General features: G+C 39.0%; 1 protein-coding gene across 6 annotated transcripts in view; it reads left to right on the forward strand.

Moving 5' to 3' along the window:
- Window positions 1–19,764, forward strand: part of HDAC9 (histone deacetylase 9) — an 841,506-nt gene that overhangs the window by 396,341 nt on the left and 425,401 nt on the right. The window lies entirely within an intron of this gene.

Consider the following 19,764-nt stretch of genomic DNA (forward strand, 5'->3'; position numbering starts at 1 on the left):
CTGCTGACTTCTGAAGGATTTTTTAAGCAGTAGACCAGCATAATCAGAAATACTTTCTAGAAATGTAACTTTGGTTATAGTGTAAATGATGGGACACTCCTTAAAATTGGTTTTGCAACTATTATCCAGCCTTTTGGCTGTTAACTATGTGAGCCTGGGCATAAATACAGAGAGAATAATGAGAGGGAATTGCATGGACCCAAAACATAGAAATTGTAAGTTAATGCAAAAGGTAGAGGAAAAAGCGTAGAATGTCTCTTAGGTTTCTAGCCTCCATGACTGGGTAGATGTGATGCCATTATTCATTGACAACTATTTTTTCCGTGCCTCTTATGTACCAGACATAGTGTAGGTGCCTAAGATAGATGAGGGGACAGAACAAACAACCCTGTACGCTTGCCCTCGTGGAGCCTGGCGGGCAACACTGACCAGTTTCCCTTGACGAGGAACAGGGGAAGGATGAGAGGAGACAACCTGAAGCAGCAAAAGCACAGAGGGGGGAAGAGTCCTATGGAAGCTGCAGCATCTGGCTGGTGAGCTGTTCTCAGAATAGTCCCTGTATTATGGGTAGAAATTGGACCTTTATGCAGACACCACACACCCCTCCATGTACACACATATTTACACATACAGTGAATAGGAGAATGATAATACATAGATAACTAATAGCTGTATTCCTTTGTTATACAAGAAGAAAATTCTAACTGTAGTCTTAAGGGGTGCAGGGATTTTACACTCAGAAATACTAGTGAGCAGTAAACTTCAGATGTAAACTATTGCCTTGTCTCATTGAAAGGAACGAAAATCGCTTCTGCCATCTGCTTTGTGATGGGGCAGCTCTCAGAGTTCTGCCAGAGAGGGCTGACCCCCTGCTCTCAGTAGCACCTTGTCCAGGTCACAGGAAGTAAACAACCTGCACAGAGGTTGGACTCAGCATAGCCACATTTTATGGATTGGGACTTCATGGAATTTTAGCCTAAAGTTACTAAGAGTATTAATACAATTGAAAATGAAGTTCAAGCTTGGGAAAGCAGGAAGATTGAAAGCGTAAACATACAAAAGTAGGTTTTTAGTTGTTTGTGTGCAAAAAGACGTTATCTAAAAGATAAATCATAAGTGAGAATATAAAATAGTAGACAAATATTACACAGAAATAATACAATAATAAATAAATAATAATACAAGAATAACCCCTGTGTTTTGCATAGTCATGACTGTAAACCTACTTTTGCCCACCTCTGCATAATCTCTGTGCGTGTGCGTGTGTGTCTACAGATTTGAGAGACAGACACAGAGAGAAACTCAGAGAAAGAGAGAGATTTCGAGAGTGAATCAAAATGAGTAGATATGGATTCGAACATTGCTTAATAAAATATTATCACCCCAGCACCTGGTTTAAAGTATACATGGAAAGTTTCTGGGAAAGGTTTTGGGTAGAAGATTGTCATGAAACTAAATAATTTAAGTGTGTATGAAATAAAGATAGAAAAATATGTACACAGAAGGAAAGTTGCTTTTTTGCAGTTAACGTAATGCTTTTAATACACCACCCAAGAAATCTTAGGAGTCTTCAGAAAATAAATCTATTTCTATCTGATAAACAATATTACTCTAATTCATCTTTTGGCTTCAGTAGAGTCATTTATATGGGTATTAGGTAATGTTCATTCTAAACTCTTTTGCCCAATTCATTTTTTTTTGTAAACACTGAATTGTTTTGCTTTTTTTTAAGCTGCCGGTTTTATATATTTGCATTTCCCCTTTTTTCATGAACAATGCATGTTGTCATTTAAAGTTAGAAATGCTACTGAAATGGAATATATTAATGGCTTGATGAAGGCAGGATTGCTCTTTGGATATAGGGCTATAGATTCCTGTAAACTAAGTCCAACCTTGAAGGGCAGAGTAAGGTGTCCATGGCCTGTTCTCTAGAGCTTGCATGTTTGACCTTGAGTCCATCTCGCGTTGAGAATGTACAGCTTCCAGATTTCTATTCTCCAGGGATCTTTTCCTTTCTGCACAGGATGTCTGGTTCACCTGACTCAAAGTCCTACCTGCCAGTACTGTGTCTCCAGCTGCTCATATTCCCTTGTGGCCTAAAACATAAAGCCCCCCGTGTCACTCAGCTGCAGGGAAAGGTTCACAGAGTATACAATGGATGGCTATGTGAAGGTCTTGATGTAGTTTCTTGGCATCATGTAGCTGCCTTTTAAGTTCACATTTGAGAATCCTTGTGTCTTGAATCATCTTTTTCCTAGACCAACGCATAAATCCTTCCGCTGACTGCTCCCAACACCCAAACAGATCATGTTGTGAACACTGCACAGTGAACCATTAGAACTCAATGGAATCACACAGGAAGGTACTCAGATATTAAAAGGACAGTATTTTATGAGCAGTGGAAATTTTTGTCATAGGTATTTCAACTGACACTACCTTTATTACTGCTCTGTATCTACATTTGAAGACTCAGACTCTAGTAGTTGCAATACAATAGGTCTAAAAGGTGGGACAACCGATTCTTGTCAGTGTGTCACCAAACATATCATCAAAGTTAATCTCATAAGGGTGTCAGAGGAAATTAAAGGTGCCTTTGGCTCTGTGTTACAAGAACTGACTGAAATTTCAAACTCCCTCGGTAGCTAACTACATAACAGCAGCAGGAAGCCTTCAATTAACTGTATCAGTTCTATTTGTAGTACAAAGGATCTGCAGTTTAGGATAGCCTACATAACTTACAGAGGATAAAACCCAACTCGATCTTCACAACCTGAAGTGCAACCTGAGAAAAAACGATACGCAAGGTCAGGCAGCAGCGCGGAGCATAGTAACTAATTCAAAGGCGAAGGGGTCTCAGGCGGGGCTTTGAAAAACATTCTGTCTAGTCAGTAAGAAATTTGACAAAAAATCTCTTTGAGAGAAAGGTAAGCCAGAATGTAGAGCAACATTCTACATTCTAGATACTATAACAATAAAAGTCAGTAACATGAAATGATTTAGTAGAGAAAATATGATCTTTTAGAAGAACAGTGAGGAGAAGAATTATTAAGGTTATAACCAGAAATTCACATGGATTTGACAGTGGAAGATTATTTCCATGTGACCCTCAGTCTGGCCGTGTTGGAACAGTAAAGAGAAAGGATTAGAGACTGCTAGTGCTTCTAGTATTTTCTTTTACTCTTTGAAACTGTACCTTACCCTAATTTTTGAGAAAAAAAAATTTGTCGGAGAGTGAAACTTGCATGTCTTTTGCATAATTTGAACGCTGAGTGATCTCAATTTTGCCATCTTTGTTTTTCCTCTTTTGCTTCCTCCTCCTTCTGCTATGTGGACTATGTCTAATTAAGTAAATTAATGATGAAAAATTTCTGAAGCATTTATAAATTTGGGGGGATCTCTGGGTAATGGCAAAAAATTAGATTTGAAAGTCTCTGAAAGAAACATCGCAACTCAGCAAGGAAGTTAGCTTTGTGATAATACTGGAAAAAAATGCTATTTTGGCTTTCTCTAAATTAGGGTTCGCAATACCAAAGGCATCCTGAGAATTATAATTAAAATAAAAGGTCTGGTATTTTGCACAAAATTTGGTAATTATTTTTGGAAAATAATTTTCACAGAAAAAGTTTGATCCAATTTAAAAAGTCAGTCTATGAGTTTCCTGAATTGATATTTCCATGTGGAATTTAAATGATGAAAAATTTTAATATGATGTTTTTTGAGTTCTGAACTTACTGGCATGTTTATCCTACCTATGTCTTTAGGTAGAAGATAAAAAATAATTTTGAGTAAAAAATCATCCTAAAAACATTCTATGGAAACTCCTTCTATATGAAATGTAGTTCCCATGAGTTTTTCCCTAAAATAAATTTAAGCCAAATTAATTAATTTTTCAGAAAGTACATTTTTGAAGCTGATAAGTAGCAAGGATAATTAATGCTAGTGTAACATAATGGAAGTGCAGGACAACATATTAGCGTAGTATCTCATCCACAGGTGGAAGCAAATAAATTATTAGGGTAGATCAGTATGGTTGATCCTGAAACAGTGTAGCATGTCACATAAGGGACCTGAGCTTCTGTGGATTTTGGTATCTGCAGGGAGTCCTGGAACCATTTCCCTGCAGATACCAAGGGACAACTAAGTTTTGGGGGGGGGTCGAAAGTTGTACGTGGAGTTTTACATGTGCAGGGTGTCAGCACTGGGAAGCCTGGAGCTGCTCAGGGATCAGCAGTTAAGTTGTAGGCCTGCTAAAGGAAGGGGACTAAATTCTCTTCCGGACATTCAGTGCAAGCGAGCTTTCTGGTCCTTTGCTTAAAATTCTGACATATGATCTGTAATATTAATCTTTATTCTTCTTTCCCTTTTTACTTACTTTTTAGTGGTTTTTATTAGAGCTTTAAAAATGCCTTAACAAACTCATAATCATATAGGAGAGCATTCTCTTTGGTGTAGGAGTTTTATTCTAAAATATACAATGGTTCCATTTATATGTAACTTTACACTAATAATATTAATAATAAAATATACTTTATGATAGTGATAGATACACAAAAAGTTAGGCATTGATGAGAACAAGGATTTATTATGGAAGATAGCTCGTCATGATTCCGTGCATGAAGCATTAGAAGGTAATACTTTTCCATTTTCAATGCTTTTTCCTTCACTTTCAGTAATTTCCTGCTCAGTCTGGAGGGTGTATATTTAGAACGATGCATATTGCCAAAGGAACCATATAAGTTAAAAAAAAAAACAGAGGTAAATCACTATTTCAGCTACCAGAGTTTCTCTAGAGTATTGGTATTAAATTTTTATGTTTTTTCTGATGTCTTTTTCCTTCTATCCTGTGAATCTCTTGAATCCCAAACATTTGTCTGGGTGTAAGTCTTCTTTCTTATAAGAATCCATACAGGAGGGTTTCAGACAGCTAAACCAAATGCCACCAGCGAAAATTTTCTGTAGCTAAGAAGAGAATTAATAATAGGAGACAGGAAGTAACCAGAGGTGAAAATAAATTGTTTGAGTAGTGGGGAAATGTTTTTGAGGTAACATTTCAGGAGTAGATATCTTTCATCTCCTTCCCCTTTCTTTCCCTTCCTCATCATCCTCAGGCCATCAGTTGGCATAGGTCATAAAAGCAAGTCACAGTGTGGTAGGAAATCTACCATTAAAAAGGGGTGGGGCGGCATAAAGACCAGAGTGAGGACAGAGATATTACCTTAGTTAAGATTCCTCCAGACGTTTAGTTTGGAGGAATGGGTACTTAACAGCTGAATGTCTCTATAGATTTCCAACGTAGATACTTAAGCAGATTGAGAAAGTTGGCGGACCAGTCCCTAAGGCTTGTTAAATTAGGAATTTGAGAAGCTTCCAATGTTGCCTTAAACTTAAAAGAAAAAGAACTCATGATTGCGTGCATTTTGTGTATTTGTGCTTATCCCATTAAGTAGTTCGTTTCTTACAAAGGCTTATTTTATCAGTCATTTCTTCAACAGTTTTTATAGGTAAGAAAGACATGCTTTCTTCTGGTGTTGAGAAAAGAGACTTGGACTAGTTGGAATCACCCATGTTTAGAATCCTCACCTGGCTTCCATTGATCTGATGTGGTACATGATTTGCTGTGACATCCATCCATTTAATATGAGTGATAAGACACAGCATTTTACTTCATTTGCCTCATTACCTACCTATGAAATTTGACCTAATTCATACTCTAATTATTGTTGAAAAGTAAACATTTAGAGCTTTAAGAATGGCACAATTATATCATAATGTATATTCTACCTGAAAACAACTTTGTTTAACATGCTGTGGAAGCTGCTTCCAAAACTGAGGGAGAGACCTGCTCATGTGAAGTTAGCCAACCCCGAAACCACTTCAGAAAATAAACAGTGTTTTACATATGAGTGGTGAACAAAAAATGATACCTTTGCTAAAAGCCACTTCTGCTGCACGGCCCCGACAAATGATTTATACATTTAGAGTGATGGCAAGGATTTTTTTCAGCTAATGCAAAATCTTCTAGGAAAAAAAAAATGAAAAAAAGGAACACTTGTTGAGAAGTCTCTGAAAGAGTATGAAGTTTCTTATTTTACATTCATTAACTTTTTATTTTATTCAAAGATCAGAAATAGGTGGTTGGTCATGCATTAAAAACTCACCATCTGTGAACACCCAGTTCTCTGAGGGATTTCCCCTAAGAAGTTACAAACTTAAGATGCATTTCATGTTTGAAAAGGCACGGGGTGCTTGGTTTTATGTACATTTATATGATATTTATTTTGTGTACATTATATATACAAATATATTATTATATATAAATGTATAATTATATAATATACCTTTATGCATATGTGTATAAAAAAGAAAATAGACACACACAACACCTGTAAAAGTATTGGGAGTTTATCTTAAGGATGCAAAACAATCAATATAGAAAGGCTTACAATGAAAAGAAACTGTTTTCTCTTTCATCTTATTGCCAGTCCTGCTTCCCATATTAGTCAATTTTAACAATTTCTGACTTTTGTGATTTTAGTGATAACCTCTATACATTTAAATAAGAGACTTGATTTATTTACTTTAAACATTGCATATTGATTTGTTGCATGGTGATGAGAATAACTCATTTCATCTTCCCTCCCCCACTTCATAATATAGTTACATCACATTCTTAGTTTTACCATCTATTGCTATTATTATCATTCTCTTATGTTTTTTTGTTGGTGTTGCCTAGTAAACTGGGGAGTAATGGGATTCTTTACTGGTCTTCGGTTCGTTGAGGTATATGCAGATATGAATGATTCTGAAAGTAAGTTGTTTTACTACAATGCAGTAGACTAGCAAACTGTAACCCCATATAAATGTGCTTTATTAAGAAATGTGGTTACACTCAAATTACTATTGTAGTTAAGAAAATAAAAATTTAAACCAGCTGACATAAACTGGAGGAAATTGTTAAATGATTTATCTTAATTTAATTTCTTCAAATTCTTTCCTCTGATGTGCATGTAATTAAGAACTGAATAAGAAATGGACTCTTTAAAAAAACGTGACTTAAAATAAAGTCAACTTTTTGTAGAGAACAAGTGGGCAGCCACCAGAGGGGAGAGGGAAGGGAATTTAAGGGGAAAAATGAGGAGGGATTTTGAAGAACAAGTATGAAAGACACAGGGATGAGGTCTGTGGGGAGGGAGGGGATGGGAGGGAGGTGGGGAGACGGGGTGGAGGGGGGGTTGGGATGGGAGAAATTGACAAAAGAAAACTGTACTTGAAAAATAACTCAATAAATTTTAAAAAAAAGAAAAAAAATAAAGAAATATGAAACACTAAAAAAAATAAATAAATAAAAAAAATAAAGTCAACTTTTTGTATGATTGAAAAAAAAACTGCATAAGCCTAAAGTTAATGCATGGTATATATGGTGCTTTTTGACAGTATTTAATAAATAAATTGATGAATTTTTTAAAGATTTTATTTATTTATTTTTAGAGAGAGGGGAAGGGAAGGAGAAAGAGAAGGAAAGAAACATTACTCTGTGGTTGCCTCTCAAACGCCCCCTACTGGGGACCTGGCCCACAACCCACTGTCCTGACAGAACTGAACCGGGCACTCTTTGGTTCATAGAACAGCACTCAATCAACTGAGCCACACCAGCCACTGCATGAATGTCTTACAATTAAAGAAATGGGGGGAAAGAGTAAGTTCTTTGTCCTCTTTATAATAGTTTTCTTCCTGATTCATCAACTGTACAAATGTAATCCTGTCTTAGGGTCCTTGCATAAGCAACACTCAATGCCTCGAACCTCCTAGAACAGCACTGCATCAAAAATTTCTTTACTTTTTTGAGAAACTTCCTTTATCAAGTATATTATTCTTAATGTAGTGGGCAGCTTCCTTTATTAGATATACATTAATTGTAAATAATCAGCTTTTTATTTTTTTACCTGCTCTTTGTGCTTTTTCTCTGCCCCCACTACTACACGTGTGTTAATCTCTCCTGCATGCCAGGTGGGGCCTCTCATATTAAGGAGTGAATATTCACGCACCGGAAACTCATTATTTGTGTGGCAGTTGTGGACTAGAGGGCACCCTGGGCAGGAGACTTGAGTAGTTCGCAGTTCTTTGATTGGCATGTGTACGCATGTGTACGAATTGGTCAGTGTCTTCAAAGAGGAATCTCCAGGCTTCCACATGAGGGCAATACATGAGGCTGCCAGAGCTCAGGGAGTAAAATGAATGGTGCAGGGAGACTTGCACTCATCTACTGCTTTCCAGACCTACATGTGTCCCGGGTTTTCTGCTGGGACTCGGGTCCTAGCTTGGTTCAGTTCTTCTAGGGGGTAACTCTAGTCTTGTAGTGGTAACAATGGACACACAACCTGTGGAGGGGAGAAAGGGGCCTGGTTGTGAGAGAGAGGACATGGAGATGCAACTGCTCTGTCAACAGGTCTTAAATCCGTCCATCAGTTTTTTTTTTAAGTTTTTAATTTTTTTTTGAGAGGTGTCGACTTACTGTTCCACTTACTTATGCATTCATTGGTTGAATCTTGTGTGTGCCCTGATCTGGGGTGGAACCTACAACCTCGTCATATCAGGATGGCACTCGAACCAGCTGAGGTACCCAGTCAGGGCTCAGTCCTTCTGCTTTTGACCACTCTCCTTCCTTCAGCCTCTGCCTGGCCGTTCCGAGCCTCTTGGAGATGCTCCAGCCTTGGGCTGCTCCTGTGTACATCTTCACTGCAGTCACACCAGGTGCTACTGCCTCTGCCCAGCCAGGCTCTTCCTCCCTGTTCATGTCACTTTCCCTCCTGACATTTCAGTGCTCTCTCATGCTCATCTTTGTCATCTCTTCCATTTTCTTTTTTTTTTAAGATTTTATTTATTTATGTTTAGAGGGGAAGAGAAGGAGAGAGGGAGAGAAACATCAATGTATGGTTGCCTCTCATGCATCCCCTGCTGGGAACTGGCCTGCAACCTAGGCATGTGCCCTGAGTGGGAATTGAACCACGATCCTTTGGTTTGCGGGCCCGTGCTCAATCCACTGAGCTACACCAGCTAGGGCTCCATTTTCTTTTTCATTGTTGGTTTATAGAATGTTAAGTGTTCTACTGTCATTTTATGGCATTTCTGGAGAGAGCAGAAATAAATGAATTTAGTTCATCACTTTTATTCAGAAGTCATACAGTTTTTAAATCACCCAAAATTAATATTGTCAGTATTACTCTTGATGCTTTTCTTATTATCTTTTACATGAGGTATTTCCTAAAGAAATTTACATGAGGTATTTCCTAAAGTAGGCTACTCAAGAAGCCCATTATGGCCATGGACCTGATCAATCTCTATAATTTTAATGAGAATGTCATAAGATTAAAGTTTACGATACACATTTGTGATTTCTATCAGTGATATATTCTTATCTACATATGTTCATTTCCTTAGTAATAGCTCATCTGTCTTGAACTCAGCTCTCCAACAATCTCGGTTTATTGGTAACAGTGCCACCACAGAGGAAGTATCAGAAACATCTTTGAAACAACACAAGGTTGCCTTTGATTCTGCAAATGTTCCTCCAGGATAGCAGATAAGAGTCTTCAGCAAAAAACCCTTTACTACAGTTTCATAACCAATCATGAAACCTTTTGAAATGTATATTCCAAATACACAGATGTTAGAAATCAAAACACAAGAAAATAAAAGGGAAGCCTACGAGAGGCAAGAAACAGCCTATGAAATGTGTAAGCACAAAAAGGCACATGGGAGAACTTGAAGTAGTAAACAAAGGAACCCACATTCCTATGAGGAGCTCACAGCAGAAGCTCTAGGTACCCACCCAACCTCCTGGGCTTGTTCTGGTGTATGTTCCCCGGTCTGGCTCTCGCCAGCAGAGATTTCTCTTTGCCTGGGGGATTTCTCTGGTATCCCAAGCCTACACCAAATGCCTATTACAGGCGCGTGACAGGTCAGAAGCGCCAGAGCATTAATGCCACCGGGAAGTGCCTGCAACCAAGGACTGACAGGAGTTGATGTGTAAATATCTCAGCTTCCTTGCCCCTTGGTTGAGTTAAGTCTAAAGAATGTGTTGTGTACTGGTGACCAGAGGTCCCCAAGGGGATGAAGCTGCAGTTGTCTGCAGAGGTAGTTTGCTTTGTTCCTTGGTTACCTTCCTTTACTGTCTTATTGTCCTGCTGTCCTACTGATGTTTTGTAGGATCATCTCCCAAATGAATGACTTGTACTAAAAATGTTGCCTTAGTTTAGGAGAATGCAAACTAAAAAAAGGACTGTTTAGGTCTGGGGGACAAATGTATATTCCTCAATAGGGGAGAGTTGTATGTATACAAGATAAAACATTTCATTTTCTAGATGATCTGCAGCCACTGGGGAAATATTAAGTTATATACAATGTATTCTTTTTAAGAACAGAATTATGTATATATTTAAGAAAGATTTTTCACTTAAAATAGCTACTATAGTACAGTTACAGTATTTGACCTCTACATATATAGAAATTGAAACCATCCTGAGTGATTGATTACAATTGTGTATAGCCAGAATGTTATTTTGGTAATTAAGACGTATGTGTGAGTGTTAAATTATTTTAAGAAACCAGGAGGTCATTAACTTACTAATGCTCAATAACAATCTTACCTAAGTCTCCATAAATTCATGGGAATTTACTAGTGAAAGTATGAGTGAAGTTAATCATACAGTTACTACTCTCCATAGAAGCTTGCAAAATTGAAAAAAACCTACATGTGTAATGAAATAAATGCCGACATGAAATAATACTGTGTTTATATCTGTGTGCATTCTTCCTCAGCTTCTCCTGGAAATGAGTTTAGTAGGATATTATTATTACTAACATATTTCCGCATTCTTGTAACCCTCCTGGGGTTATCTAAAATACGGGACAACACATACTTTACTACAGAAATCTAACCAACGGGAATGAGTTGGAAGGCCAACATTTTCAGGGTGACCTGAGTAATCCTGCCTCTGTGTTCCCCTTCCTGCTGCCTCTTCTTCTAACTGGAAAGGGTGGGAACGGTTTGAGGCATGGGTTTGGGGAGAGGTAGGGGAGAGAGCCAAATCTGTCTGCCAAGACAATGGAAGAAACTGATTTGTTGTTGTTGTTCCTAGAGGAATGGAACTGAAGAAGAGGGGGGCGGAACAGGGGAGAGAACATGTGGAAAAGTAATGAGAGGGAGAAGCCAATGAACTTGAAAAACAGGCATGTCACATATTCATATTTTACCGTGTTTACGCTGTATTCTTCTTCCCCAACTCTGCAAAAAAATTAAACTCCCACAGATAAAGACCACAAATGAGCAGACTTATTTTGCAGGGATCAAAAGGATAAGTCGTTTTTTTTTAAAAAAAATTATGTTAACAAAGGCTTAATGCCAGGGCATGGATAAAACTGAAAAATGTACACCAGAAAACAGTAATTTAGTGGAGACAGGAAGTTAAAGCCAGAAGTAGCCATAATATTATAAGTCCCTGGAAATTCCCTTACATATGAGGAAAGCTGTTAGACTGTGCATATAGAAGGGAGTACGAGTCCAATCTAATCTGACCTAAAAGTTATGGGGGAAGCAAGTTAAGGGCCAGGAGATGAAGATAGTATCTGAGTTTTTAACCATTCAGTGCCCACAGATATTACATCTCTTGAAAATGCCCAGATCCTGAAATTGAACATCTCCATTTCAGCCACCAGGTGAAGAGGTGGACCAGGGTCTTAAGACCTTGTCGATTGGTGACACCTCCAGTGCCTACTTAACTTTCAGGCATTGTTTTGTCCAGGGCCTGGTCTAATCTCGGCTCTGTGCTTTGCGGCAGTTTATCATGGCGTTATTTTACAATAAGCCGCTTATGTCCCCATAGCCTTGAACAGAGGAGAGCTATGGGAGTTTTTCCCCCTGAAATTCTCCATCATTATTTTTTGTCTGCTTCTCTGTCATTCACATTCTGCATTTCTTCTCTGATCATGCATTTGCTTTCATGTTCCCCTGGGATCCTACTTTCCATTTTGGCCCCTTCCCTCCAGATTTGGTAACGTCCATCTGTGCTGTCTAGTGTCTGTACTAATGACACATCCTGTCTGTCAGTTTGCGAATTGTCACACAGCTCAGCTGTAGCCTCATAAAGAAACACACTAGTTCAAGTACATTGGAATGTTAAGGCATAAAGGCAAAATATTTGTGTTGCATACTTAGGAACAGTGGCCAGGATTTGTTGCTTCACTTTCATTGACATTGATTTTTGGGTAGATGAATGGGCAGTTTAGTAAGGCAACAGACAGCATGTATTTGGGAATCAGATATTCATGCACTTGAATTTTACTTTCACTCTTACTAATTAAGCACTGTTAACTTCCCATGAGCCTCAGTAACCTTAAAAAACCAAGATGATAATACTTGTTTCATGTATGTAGTAACAAATCAACGAAAAGCACCTTTCCCATGACACCTTTCCCATGACAGGGTTGTGGATAAGTTATGCTTGCGACAGAATAGTCATGGTACCAATTTTAAATGAGTGACTCAATGAATGCAGTATAGAAAGGAGACAGTAGTAGTTTTACAGGGGAGAAAGCCTTCAGAGACCTCCTTAACCAGGTAGCCAAAGTGACCATTACCAGCGACAAGTGTGGGGGTCTGCCACGCTTATGTGGATGCGATGAGGACCTTTCACCTGTGCAATTCCCCAAAATTCATGTCCTCAGTGTAATAATGCAAATATACCAGGAAGACCAAAACTGAGGAACAGCCTACAAAAACACTTGAGTAATATAATCTTCAGAGAGTAGGAAGTTTTGAAAAAAATACCACCAACATTAAGGAGAAGGTTAAGGAGATGGCCATTAAATGCTTTGTTGGACCCCTGACCTGATTGGATCTCAGAATATTAAAAAGGACGCTAATGGGAAACTAACAAAATCCAAAGAAAAATCAGTAGTTCAGTTTCTACTATTATATCAATGTCAATTTCTTAGTTTTTACAAATGTCCGACAGTTATTGAAGATGTTAACATTAGGGGAAGCATATACAAGAACTTGATGTATTATCTTGACAACTTTTTAAAAAAGATTTTATTTATTTATTTTGAGAGAGAGAGGAAGGGAGGGAGAAAGAGAGGGAGAGACCATCCATGTGAGGGAAAAACACTGGCTGCCTCTCACATGTGCCCCGGCTGGGGACTGGGCCCAGCGTGTGTCCTGACTGGGAATCAAGGCAGCGACCTTTCGCTTTGTGGAATGATGTTCAACCAATTGAACCAGGCTGGTCAGGGCTAGCTTAACAACTCTTATGCAAATCTAAAATTATTGCAAAATGAGAAGTTTAAATTTTGAAAAAATTTTTGTTTAAAAGTAAAACTTACAATGACAGAGAACAGGAGAGTTGTTGCCAGGGGTTGGGGTAAGAGGAGCATAAGGGAATTTTCAGGGTTCACAGACCTGTTTTGTATTCTGAATCTGATTATTGTTATATTAATTTATACATGTGTTAAAATTCACAGACATGTGTGCCCAAAGAGTCGGTTTTACTCATGCCAATTTAAAAAAAATAAAACAAAAGTGATATATCTCTGTTTGCCCACAGTGTACTTATAATTCTAATATATTACTTTCTTAATTTTGTGTTTTTCTATTCTTGGGTTACCTAATTCGTCTAAAATATTTTTGCGTGTGTTACTCAGCAAATTTACTTGAAAGCATCTTGGTGACAATACAGTAATTATATGGGATTTTGTTTTTAATATTTTTGGAACAAAAACAGGAATTCTAATTCTTTGTACAATTACTAAAAAACAAGGGTGCTCTGTAAATGAATTATATGGGGCTAAATGTTCAGTTTTTTCCTCATCTGTCCTGAAAATTTAATAACAAATTCAATGCAAGCTGCGGGGAGTGGCTAAGTAGATAAGAGCACGTGTTCACAGTGATCTGTGAACATTTAATCCTGTCGTGGCATAGCCTCTACCTTGTTGACACCGAGTCTTTCTCTCTGCCCCAGACCACCTTCCTGAGTTCCAAACTCCACACTAAATCTATCCACTTTAACTGCGGTTTTTCAGGCTTAGCACCATCGAGAATTTGTGCCGGCCAATTTATTGTAATGGGTTATGCTCCATATTCTACAATGTCCTTGGCGTTCCTGGCTTTTACCCACTAAATGCAAGAAGCACCCTTCCCTTCAGCTGTGATGATCAAAATGGTCTCCAGAAACTGCCTTTGTCTCATGCAACCTAATTCAGTCCTTAGCTGAGAACCCAAGTTAAATTTTCTGTAGGCTTGTGAAAGACAACAGGTACAAACATTAAAGCTCCTTTCCCTTCAGATATTCTCTTCCAGAGAGGCTAAGAGCGTGTCTGAGGGAAACCTCACTTCCCTCCTTTAATAGCTGTGTAACTTTATCAAGTTCCTAATTCTCTATACCTCAGTGTCTTCATCTGTAAAGAAATATATTTTAATGTAAGTCTTCTTCATTGGCCTCTTGTGAGGATCGTATGAACAGATATGTATAAAACAATTCAAACACTTCTTGGCCCATAGTATTGCTTATGTTAATAAATATTTGTAATAATAAAGGAACACTTAAATGTTAGCAATGGTCATACAATTCAGGGAACTCCTAAGATTTTTCTTTCTAGACAACATATGCAAACAATTTGAAAACAGATGTACAAGTGACACTAAATATGTGAAGCGATGTTTAGCATCATTAATAATCAAGAAAATACAAAACAGCATTGCGATGTACTATTGAAATCTATTAAATTTGGAGAGATTTTAAAAACACCTAAAATTGATAACAGTGTGGCAAAAAGTCACTAATACTCTGTGTTGGGAGAAGGTGCAGAGCTGCCTACTTTCTGGAGGGGCACTTGGAAGTGTGTGTCAGAGCTCTCAAATATAACCTGTAAGAGGAAACTTAGTTATAGAAATATATCCTAAGGGAGGCTTGCAGGACATTTGACTCTGTCCAGAACCTTCACGGAGACCTTTGGTCCATGCCAGAAGTCCTTGGTCATGAGCCATTACCAGACAAACTTCCAAGGCAAGAAGGGTTGTTATTGGCAATACAGCCACCATGTGGTTCTTGGACTAAATGAAACATGATAGTACATTTTATATACTAACGCTGTAAACCAAAAGTTAAAGTGAACATATGGACTATTTGAACCCAGGGATGTTTTCTACGCATGAATGTTTTGACAGGACCAGGTATAAAGGATCATTTGGTGGGGACCAAGTATGGTCATGGACATTTTTTCTTTTTCTTTTTTTTAAATTATTGATTTTAGAGAGGGAAAGAAAGGGGAAGAGATAGAAAACAGAGAGAGTGGAAAGAAGAGAAAATAGGAGAGAGGAGAGAGAAATCAATTTGTTGTTCCACTTATTTTATGCATTCATTGGTCGATTCTGTATGTGCCCTGACCAAGGTAGAACCCACAACCTTGGCATATTGGGATGATGCTCTAACCAAGTGGACCAGCTGGCCAGAGCTTGACATTTTCGATAGGACCAAATCTCAAGGCCCTTTTGTCATGGACCAAATATCTCAGTGGACATTTTGTACAGGACCAAATGTCCACTGATCCTAAGAGAGGTACATGCTCAAAAATTGATGAAGAAGTGTGTTGATTACTCTGTTATTTGTCATGGCAAAAATTAGAAGCAACTTAATAGGAGACTGATGAAATCACTTATGATATTTTTATATCATATAATATGTAGCTATCACATTTTTAATAATACTTATAAAATAGAGAAAATGCCGTAACCATGGTAATTCTTGGTTCAATATGCCATTATCACTTTCAAGATAAAATTAAAATCTTTAGGTGGGCAGAGCATAAACACACCAACACTCACCTTTTAAAGTTCTTTTTCGTCAAACCCCGTTTACTTATCTAGCCATTTATTCTCCTTAAGGTTCCTTCCCAGTTTCTGACCCCTGCACCCTAGGAGATTCAGCTATGCCATGAATGGAAGAGCAAGCCTCTGCGTTTGAGAATAACATGGGGGATTTTCTGACAGATGGGGGAATTGTGATTTATGTGAGGTAGACGCAAAAAGTGGCCAAGGAAGACTGCCTGGTGCCCCAATTTGGCTGACCACATTTATTAGAATGTCCTTAACAGACCTCGCTGCTTTACCCTTCCGAGCTTCATCTCACCAGCCCCATTTTCTCCTCTTGGGGTGCCCTTCTTTCCTTTCTGCTTTCCTCTGCTCCTCACGGCCAAGCTGAAGCACCACCTACTCTAGGAAGCTTTTCCTGACCATCACCTCACTCACAATTGCATGTTCAGTCCCTCTTTACTCTTATGGCTTGGCATGCAGACCTGTTCATTCATTCACACATTCATCTATTCTGCTACTCCTATAGTCAACAAATAGCATTTAGCTATTACTAACTACAAATACTACTAAGTATTGGCTGTATTAAGTCTTAGTGAGCAAAAAACAGTCAAAATTCTCTGCTCATGTGAGGCCTACCCTATGATAGAAAAGATGGAAAATACACAAATAAACCACAAAAAAAATTAGTTTCAAAGGTGATTTTGAGCAGGACCTGGGAGAAGCACATGAGTAAGTGCAGGGGAGGCAGAACTTTACCTCTGCCCATGTTTGGTATTCAGCTGAGACTTCCTAACAGAGACGGGTCACTGAGAGAAAAACAGCCTTTTAATGAATGCAGCACACATGTCACACAGGAGAAACTTTTACAAGGAGTAACTCAAAACTTCGACTTGGAACTCCAGCTTCTATAGTCTCTCCAACAAAGAACAATACATTTGTAGAGAAATGACAGGACAAAGGAAAGTAACTTCAGACTTCCAAGGATGGCAGATTTGGGGGAGGTCGGTCCATGAGGGGAAACTGATGGAGAACTGCTTGGTTGTAGAGTTCTCGGGTGCGGTCTTTGGGCTGGAAGAGGCTGTTTCCAGTAAAAGGAGAGTTTATGCCCTGCCTTTCTGCAGAAAAGGGGGAGGGTAGAGAGCTTTTCCTGCATTTGTTGTTTCTTAATTGCCTTCGGCTCAAAATAATTTTTATATCAAACAGGCATATTTGAGGTAAGTTATTCTGGTCTCCTTCACAAGCAATAGAAATATCGGAAAGAAAAGCATATGGAACAGCACATGTAAGAGCCCGGGGCTTGCTTAGCGTGTTCCAGGAATAGAAACTGGGATTTATGAGACTGAGGTTGAGAGAAGATTAGTGAGAAATGAGACCAGAGGGTCACCCAAATGTCAGCCCTAGAGTGTCCTGAAGGCTGTCAAAAGATCTTTGGATTTTTATTCTAAGTGAGGTTTATAAGCATGTGGGGTGACTTGATCTTACTGAAGTTTTAAAACCAACCTTGCTGCTGTGTGGAGAAAGGGTTGTAGACTAAAGGTGGAGGCAAGGCAATCAGTTAGAGGCTGTCACAGTGGTTGAGGTAAGGGATGCGGGTGGCCTGGACCTAGGTGATCAGATAAAAAGATGCTTTGAAGGTAGAGTTGACAAGATTTAGTAGATTTGTCAGAGAAAAAAGAAGCGTCAAGGATAAATCTTGGAATGTTGGGCCTGCGTAACTGGATGGGTTTGGGTGGTATTACTGATGCCGTTAACACTAGACGAAGGGTGTGTTTATGAGTGAGAACATGTTATGGGGTTTTGGCTGTGAAATGGATTAGGTGTGAAATGCCAGCCAGACATCGACTTGTGTCATCAGCATATAGATTGTACTTAAAGTGACAGTGCTGATGGGTCCATTGGCAGGGCTGCGAGTGTAGATAGACTATGAAGAACCAAGGTCTGCTCTGTGGGCCACTGCGCCACCTGGAGAGCAGGAAGAGCATTTAACCAGAAAGGGCAGTTAGTAAGATGAAAGAAAAACAGGAAAGGGTGCAATAGTAGAAGCTCAAGGAAAGACAGCATTTTAAAGATCAGAGGGTGATCATCTGAGTCAAATGCATTAAGAATTTACCACTCAATTTGCATCATGGAGACATTGCCAACTGGCCCACCTCGATCATAACAGTGTTGCTATCTCTTGGCAAATGTTGATTTACTTATCTATTTATTCCAGCAAACCTGTGAATCTCAAACAGGGGCAGTTTTGTACTCTAAGGGACATTTGGTAATGTCTGGAGACACTTTGGATTGTCAAGACTGTGAAGGGTACATGCTCCTGGAATCTGTTGGGTAGAGGCCAGGGCAGGGTTGCTGCTAAACACCCCACAATGTCCAGGCCAGGCCCCCAGAACAAACAATTATCCAGCCGCAAATGTCACCAGCACCAAAGTTGATAAACACTGTGCCAAACTTACAGTTCCTAAAATTGCAGCTCCTCAGGTGGACCCATGAGTGTGCTATGGGACATTTCAGATTTTGGCTGGAAATACAGAGACATCTGTCAAACACCATGTGAACTACCAGCTGAAGGAGGCTGACGGTTTGAATGTTACAACTCTCCATTCCTTTTAATAACTTCTTATCTTTGCAAAGCTTGGATTTTGGAGCTGGCTATAATAACAATCAAGTATCTGGAGAGAACCAGTTTGGAAAAGGAGATGAGAATGGTGGTTTCTGATCTGATTCCAAGGATTGAGAAGTTGCACTGTGCCTAAAAAGCATCAGGTCGTTAGGGCATAGTTATGATGTTTGGATCTGACCACTCAGTAAGTTCAGTCCATAGGTGTCTCCTTTGGCTTAGTGGTGTAGTAAAGTAATAACTAAGATGCTGAAGGCACCAGGAAAAAGGAGGTTGAGAACTGCTCTTCTAGATTTCAAGTTCCCAAGGAATAGATGCTGTGTGTTGGCATTTTATACCCCAGTACCTAGCACAGTCATAGTCCAAGTGTGAGGTGTGTGATGCCAAGTGGCTGTCCATGTGGAGATCGTAGGAAATGGAATAAATATAGAGCAGGAGACATGGGGTAAATGAATAAAGGGGGCAAGTGTGCACTGTGATGTCAAGGTAGTGATATGGTAGTGAGTGTAATGCTGTTTACTGGTTCACTGTATGGGAAGGTATCCCTAAATATCCCTTTGTTTACATTTGGTCAAAATGCCTTTATTTATGTCCGGGGCGGGAGGGAGCTTGGCTTTCTTACTCTTTGGCCTGTGATTCTCTCAATTATAATTTCCTGATTTTAGTACTTGCAAGTTTACTTCCTCCAATTACAGCTACAATTTTTTTAACAATACGCATTTCTGTTCTCACTTATCTTATGCATATCGACACAACTGTGATCTCATTCAGCAGGCATATGTAAGGGAATGATTTGAATATCTCGTAAACTTTTGGCTGCTTTTCCTCCTGTCCCTCTTGCCAAGCGCTGCATGCCCTTCCCTAGCTATTACAGAGCTGCTAGAGAGAGATGTTCTCCTTAGATGTATTTAGTCATTTTATCTTGTCTCAAGTAGAAAAGAATCTTTTCAGTATAAGAATATGAATTAAGAGTATCAACTCACAGAAACATTCCTGGTGTAGCGGAAAGAAGTTGGCTTTTAGAAGGAATGAAAGCAGCCTTCTGCATCCCACCCTCACCGAGGGGACATTTGAAAGCAAACCCTTAGTTCTGTTGCCTGTGAAGTTGGCTTAAACATTCTTACCTCTCAAAGTCGTTGTAAGAGTGAGACTAGTTTAGCTGATGGCAAGTGCCCAGCACCGTGCGCAGCAGCGGAGGAGACACTGGATAGCTGTTGTCCTTCCCCTTTGGGCCGACCCATCCTGACACCTTCCTTCTCCCTGCTCTTAGTCTTTTGTTTGA

The sequence above is a fragment of the Artibeus jamaicensis genome, unplaced genomic scaffold (assembly GCF_021234435.1).
Source record: "Artibeus jamaicensis isolate MK-2021 breed Jamaican fruit bat unplaced genomic scaffold, CSHL_Jam_final contig_923, whole genome shotgun sequence".
Lineage (NCBI taxonomy): Eukaryota > Metazoa > Chordata > Mammalia > Chiroptera > Phyllostomidae > Artibeus > Artibeus jamaicensis.